Here is a 6,040-nt window from a genome sequence, read left to right as displayed (position 1 = left end):
CCTTCACTTGGAAACAATCTTGCTTTACTGCCTGTTGTTTTACTCCATGCTATTATGCCCTGTTTGTTTCCCTCTTTTTATCTGTTGCTCACCTTATCTGTCCCAGGAAATTGTGGTTTTCTGTTTTATTACATCAAACAGGAGTATTTCCAGGATATGTACAGCCATGCTCTTGAACTTGCGACATTTAAAGGGCAATAGAATGCTAATGTGACTAATAAAACAGAAAAATGGCTTTATATAAGTCAATGTGAAAATGGCTCAGCCTATCTTTTAAACAGACTAATTTCAACATTCATTGATAGGGGCCTAGGAGAAGACTGTGAAGCTTGGGGGATTCAGGTAGAACTGTAAAAACAAAGAAAGCTCTTGCCATTCTCTTTTCAAAACTTTAAAAAAGATCGAGCCAATTCTTCCCATTATGGGGATTCTTTACCATCTATTTTCTGCAGAAGATAATTCACAAGGGTAATTGGCCGTATGTTTTTGTTTTGTTTTCATTCTGCTGTGAAAGATGTTATGATCTAAAAGCAATTTTATTGGATTTTTTCAACGTTGATTTTTGGATTTTTATTTGAACATGTACAATAAAAGCTCCACACTTTATAGTTCAGTTTTTCTAGCTATTGCTATGAGGCCTAGAACAACTGTGTCTGTAGTATTTTCAGGTCATGTCCTTTCTGAACAGTATGAAGGCTGTACTCATTCTGAGTATATGCCATGTAACCACTAAGTCATGAGTCGACATGTATGGATAGACAACAAGGGACAGCATCCATCAGTTCTACCTTTTTTCCCTTAACCTTACCTCCTTAGTCAAGGTTTCTCTGTTAACATGAAAACCACCAGTTTTTCTGGATTATTACAATAGTCAAAAGACATCAAATAACAAGAACAGTCTGTGATTATAATCCACAGTATTTCTGAGGTATGTTGTTATTCTGAATAGGATTGGTTTATTTGATTAAGGGTATACTTATAAATTTGGAGTTTGGATGTTGGGAGTGTCCCATGTGTATGTTTGCTAAAGTTTGCTACTTGCAGTAAGAGAATTACAGGTATTTTTTTCTGTTTCTTTAAGAACAACAATAACTAAACCCAATTACTCAGAGAATAAGCAGATGCAGATCCTATATGGCAGCTGTTTAAAAGTACTTTTGAGTAATTATCATTAAAAGCTTATTAAAATATTGTTTTCTTTAATGCAAGTTATATTCTTTCATTTTTTCCAGTAATGCATCATCTATTAAAATGTTTTGATGTGGAAAATTAGTGCTTCAGGTCTGAAGAGAGTGACAAGAATAATGTTTCAGTTATAATTTCAGGATTAGTAACGCAGATTCACCCTTCCTAGTGGAATAGAAATGTGGTAACCTAATGAACTTTTCATGATGTAAGTTAAGTTTTGTGTTAACTCCAAACAGTCAGGGACACCGGCTGTTTCTCACACTGCAATTTTGCGATATATAGAAAGCTGTATTCTGGCACCTGTTTGCCTCAGTACCTCAAGCTTCCTCCTCCCCTCCCCTCTGCGTGCCACATTCCTGTTGTTCTATCCTAAGTGCTTCCCACAGCTGAGGGTGCTTGTTTTGTTGGTCTTTTCTATGTGTTATCCTTTGTGATCCCACGAGGTTTGTGGGCGCAGTGCCTTGCGTTAGCGTGATGTGTCTGCACGGACCGCCCTGCGTGAGCTAACATGGATACTGTGGTTCTGTAGCTCAGGATCTTGGAGCCCTGTATGGGCCTATTTGAGAAATGTGTGTATGTAAATAAATCCATGCTACCAGGAGTGGTCTTCTTTCTTAAAAGACTAGTATTTCTAAAGTGTATTTGATCATATAGGTGATGCAGGGTACATCTTCAATAAATCGTTATGTACAGTGTAAGCATTTCCTTGAAGAACTTCCTTCAAATTAGAAGCTGAATCTTTTAATAAGGCCAGGAACTGCATATCTTTTTTTCACTCCAGCTACAGCTGTTTGTCACTTTGCCCAGTATTTGTTACATAGGAGTCCTTTCTTTTACTGGAGAAATACCTCTTCTTGATTTCTCCCTTCTTCTTTTGATAGTTACATGCAGATTGTTTCCCCTCCTCACTGCAGTTCTTTTTTTTCAAATTTCCCCTTGTTTCCAGCCTTTTCTCTGGGAACAGGAAGAACAGGTGAGAATGATTATCTTGTGCTCGCTTTCAAGGTTCAGAATGCTGGAGGAGATTTTACTGCAATCTGCTCTCCAGTTGAAAACAGCTGGCATAAATTCTCTGTAGATATAGTGGTAATTTCAAGATTGCTCATATTTAGTCTTGGAGATCTGAAAATCCTCCAGACTTTTGCAGGAAATCCTTATTGAACAAAATAAAGCCAACAAAAATTCAACATTTTTCAATAATGTTTGTCTAGGAAGACTGAATGTCATTCCCAAGATGGGTGCAACTGTAAGACTGCAGAAGAAAGGAGTCTTTCTCCGTGATACATTATAGAAAGCAGAGACTTATTCTGAATTCATGTGGGGCCTTACAACTGAAATCCTACTTTTAATGTCAAAACCAGTTATCTTAATCTCTCCTGGCAAATGTTTTCCATGAAATCTGTTTTCTATTCATATGCTTTCCATCTAAGTATGCCACATACTTTATACTTCCCACACCCCCAGCTTCATGATGACAGTCCATCATGCTGCAGTCCCTTGAAAGAGTTTTTGATTTGGCTGTAGTACTACAACATTTCTGGTCATGTCAGATGCTTGGCTGCAATAAAATCAGGTCTGGACCGTCCTTGTGATTTTTGCTTTGCTGGAAATTTACACAAGAACTTCTGTTCTTCCTTTCCTATGGTAAAAACAACAAATACCATCTCTTTAAAGGGAATTAAAAAGAGTGCTCAACATTAAAAAGTTGGTAGGCTGATGGTAAACCACTTTTCATTGGCTATGTGACCATCTATGATCTTATATGTGGGTGGAAGTGTCCTCCCTCCAGCACCTGTTGCTCAAGAATCTGCTGAAAGCAAATTGCCAGGTCTAGAACATTTATGGAAAGGAAGATTGGACCTTTTAGCCTGTGTTTGTGTGGCTGTAGACAACAGGCAAAGGGAAAACTCAGCCATGTTGTAATTAATGTGTAGGACTTCGTGCTTTTTCTGTGTTTTTTAGCCAGCAAATCTTAAATTAATATGATCTTTGGTTTTATAATGTAATAAGAAACCACAACTGGTTATTAATTACTCAGTATCCTTTTTTTTCAGCCATGTAGCCATTATTAATGGGCTCAAAACTAACCCACAAGGGCCATTATTCATTGTGGTAACACCTTTGCTTGAAGCCTGTTGAATCTTTCCAAAATACTTCAGAAATATTAGGAACTCCAGATGGCATTGATCTTCCAAAAGAGTAATGTAGTTTTATTAAAATCTTATGTGTCACTATGTGGTTTTAACAGAGGTGTAATAGTGCTCCTTTAAAATTTGGGCACTAAAGCCACAGGAGTTATCACACTGGAACAAACTACTTGTATACTTAAACCATAATTTTTGTCTGACAGTGGTAAGAATCTGAAAGTCCAAGAAGCCCCATGATAAGTGGGTATGCCAACAGGGCAGTGGTTAAAAAAACCCAAAGCAACAAAAAAACCCCAACCAAACAAACCAGAAGTGCAACCACTGCATTCCCATGAGAGAACAGCTCCTGGCTCCCAGCTGAGGCTTGGAGTCATAACCATGCTGTGCATTTGTTTGCTTCCCTTACTGGTCAAGGTACATATATTTATTTACTGCAGTAGCTCAAGGAGAAGATAATGAAGTGTGAGAGTTTAGGAGCCTTCTCAGTCATATCCTGTTTCTTCTAGGAAATCAGATTTTGTGATTTGGCTGCTTTTCTGACCCTAGAAATAGGTGGACCCTTTTAATCAGTCTTGACAAAGCTTTTTTTGAAAGAGGGATGAGAGTCTCTAGCTTCCTACCTACAGTGAATATTTTGTAGGGACACTGAGGGTATGGTTTGGTACTGAGGTAGGGAGTGATGGCCTAGGTAGAAAAGATAGAATTTGTAGGAAGGCAGTAGCTCTACTGTTCATGAAATAACATACTGGTTACTGTTAAATATGTTAGTTCATGAATTTTCATAGCTGCTTAAATTTCTTCCAAGAAGAAAAATAAAAAAAAAAAAAAATAAGGATAGTTATTGTTTTTGTATTTCTATACTGCCTTGTTGAGATCAGTTCTTTTTTTGCTTGACATTGCATGTGAATTGTGCTCTAAACCTTAATTAGAAGATAGGCATTCAATTTGGCTCATATTCAACCATACTCCAGAGATAACCTATGCTACAGATTATGGTTTGGTTTGGTTTTTCCTATTGTTTCACTAGAAAATATACACCTCACAGATACTTAAGTTTTTAATAGTGAAGTTCAGGAAAGAGCATCTCTCTTTCCCTGTCTCATTACTTTACATTTCTCTCAGTCGAACAATGTGCTTGCGTCTCTCTGCCATCTTATAGGTGGTGGTAAATCTCTGTGGCGTAAGGGGTATGTTTTTGTTACACATCACCTTATATAGTGGGTTTCCAATCAGGGAAGTCTTGCTCTTTTGCTAAGACCTCAGGATTGCTCTGAACCATTGAAATGAATTGCTGTCAGGCTTAAGGGGTGATGATAAACCAGTGCTTCTGCCTTCTTGTTTTTTTCTTCCTGGCCATGTGAGCTTCTCAGCTGAGCTTTTCTACAATGCAAAAGTGGTGCTTTTTTGTTTTGTTTTGTTTTTTTCTACTAGTTTGGTTATTTCAGAAAACTTCTATGTCTTTTTACTTACTTAGGCCAGAAAATGCTTATTCTTTTAGTTACATTTACGGTGCTCCGACGTAACTTAATATTACCCTCTAGGGAGAGAAAGATCAGGCTGGACAATCCTAACGTTGTTTGCAGGGTCTTGCAGAGTCAGTGCCCCTGACTATTTCTCCCAGATCAGGTTTCCAGATGCTAACTTCTCTAAATGTAATGCATCTACCTCTCCTTAAAAATGAAAAGAAGAGACACTTTATATTCCAAATACTGTAACTTTCTAAGCACTGGGTTGTTTGGTAGCGTTTTTTTTCCAGCTGCCCTTAATGAAGGTTGGTTTGTTTTCAGAACACGAGGAAGGTCCAAAGTGCATCAGCAGCTGAGTGACAGGAGGTCATCCTCAGCTTCGCATACCTACGTGGATTCTTCTGGTGGAGAGCTGCACTGGAATTTTTTTTCTGTGTTGAAAGCCTTCTTACCCTTGAATGGCATCTCCCGACTAAATTACAATTTTGAGGAGTTAGAGCTCAGAAAATTGTGTGGAAAGTGAGGGAATGGATGTGAGAGAGTTATCAGCTGCAGCAAGATGACATGGGCACACTAAGATCAGGTGAGTCATAATGCCATACTGTCCTGAAGCCATATCTTCCTATGGGGTTGAGAGACACGCTGAGAACGGGAAAGGCACTGTCCACACAAATCTGATCTTTAAATAGCTTTGTCTGAGTGCCATGGACTTTTTGATGGATACTTTGTTTTGAGGAAGTTGCTGCATACTGTTATTATATGAGACTCCCTAAAGGGGATGGTTAAGCCTGCTTGGTATCAAGGCCGCTAATCAAAATGGGATAACCTCATCATGCTGATAAATGTGGTTATATTACAGGGCCCTTTTCTCCAAAGAAAAGTGGAAGCATAGCACTGTTACTTGAAAGGAGCACGCGCGGGGGATGTGACCCTAGAAAAGGCATCCAAGGACGGTGAAAACTATTACTGTACTGAGATAATACCTCAGCATTCAGATAAATCCTTTCAGGATTGGCCTGATGAGAGGGAATAGTACGCTTAGGACAAGGATTAAAACCCCCAAATGCACAGTTTTTTTACTGTATCATTTTACAGTCAAACATTGAACACTGTTTCCAAAGTGAATTAGCTGTCTGCAGATACAGTTTATCAGAAACAGGGGTTATTATGAAAACAAATAAAATACATTAAGATTACCTTTTTTCTACCATTCCCCCAAAAGAATATAGCAGATAAATG

Source organism: Egretta garzetta, unplaced genomic scaffold, assembly GCF_000687185.1.
Source record: "Egretta garzetta isolate BGI_Z169 unplaced genomic scaffold, ASM68718v1 scaffold1118, whole genome shotgun sequence".
Classification (NCBI taxonomy): domain Eukaryota; kingdom Metazoa; phylum Chordata; class Aves; order Pelecaniformes; family Ardeidae; genus Egretta; species Egretta garzetta.
The sequence above is the reverse complement of the archived record's forward strand: the minus strand, read 5'-3'. Positions refer to the sequence as shown.